This window comes from Octopus bimaculoides, chromosome 6 (genome assembly GCF_001194135.2).
Source record: "Octopus bimaculoides isolate UCB-OBI-ISO-001 chromosome 6, ASM119413v2, whole genome shotgun sequence".
Taxonomy (NCBI): Eukaryota; Metazoa; Mollusca; class Cephalopoda; order Octopoda; family Octopodidae; genus Octopus; species Octopus bimaculoides.
In genome coordinates this window covers 107,254,302-107,255,915 of record NC_068986.1, presented here as the reverse complement: position 1 = coordinate 107,255,915, position 1,614 = coordinate 107,254,302, and positions in this window count along the sequence as shown.

Here is a 1,614-nt window from a genome sequence, read left to right as displayed (position 1 = left end):
AAAGGTACTATAATGGTTAGATATTCTTCTACAGATTTGTCCCGAAGAACACCCCACGTATAGGCTAACATCTGTCTGAGTCTTTACCTTACATTGATAAACTACATTCTTCATTCTCACATTTGGGCCGTCAAACTTCAATCTTCTGGGGTTAATCTCTGTTACTGTAATCATAGTACGATTATTATTATTATTATTATTATTATTATTATTATTATTATTATTATTATTATTATTATTATTGTTCAGTAGTTTTATTTTTATAACGTGCTTTCACTTCACTACCGAGCGCAGCTCTGTGCGCCTTGGGTATGTGCTGATTGTTATTATTATTATTATTTATATCAAGGTTCTCATCACTATCCTTCCCGATTCCCTTTGATTTAAGTATTTTAAAATTATGGGCTGCAATTATTTGGGCTAAGTTCATAGTGTTTGAGAAACCAAACCTAATGCTATGTGTGTTAATAATTTTACCATAGTGTGAATTCTTTGGGAAATATCTACTTATCACCTCTCTAAACTGTGCAATCAAATTACATTTAACATTTCTACCAAAAGGGACTATGAACCATATATTATCACCTTTAGTGTTATCACAGTCATTAGCATAATTCTTTAAAAATTTTAAATTACCTATGTTACGTTTATGAATATCTCTGTGTTTATTTTCCTTATTTCCGCTTACCTTATTCTTATACCTATTATTCTTATATGTCTTAATGTTGTTACGATCAGGTTTAACATAGTAAACCTTCTCTTTGTATCCTGCCCTACTTAATGCCGAATTATAGAATTGAGCTTCATTATCAAAAATCCTATCATTTGCAGATAATCTAGAAAATCTTAATGAAATATTTCTTAGTAAATTATCGATAATTTTTCTAGGATGATTACTCCACTTACTTATATATTTTAGGTTAGTGGAAGGTTTATGATATGGTCTATATATCTCATTTTTAATATCTAATGTCAAATATTTCCCTTATAACAAAGGTAAGAGATATTGCTCGCTGTGTAATCTAGAATTATATTTTATATTATTCTCTAAGGGTAAGTTAATAAATAAACTCACATACAATGCTTTCAGATGTAGCCATTATCTTAGACATACATTTTACTGGTTTAAATAAATTATACATTTCAGTATGATCGGGTATTATAGTATAATATTAGGTTTAAAGGCAGGGTATATTAATGTATAATTTACCAATAATAACTAAAGTTTCTAGATATAATATAATATAGATTTCGATTGGTTTAGAATCTATTACCAAGAATCCATAATTTTTAATACTTGATTGTTTATAATTAATAATATTATGAGGGTTTTCTCCCTTAGACGGACTTTTATTTAAGGAGGAATTTGAATATGAATCAGACTTAGAGATTATATTTCTGGTGTTTACTTTTTACTTTTTACCCTGAGGATGTGTAACGTAATTTACTTATTTAACTTGAATTGACAGTTAAATATAACCTTTTACAGAAATGTTGACATAGGTAATACACTTCAATAATAATGGATATTAGCGTCAAAACTCTCATTTAAATTTTTGATATATATATATACATATATATACATACATATATATATATATATATATATATATA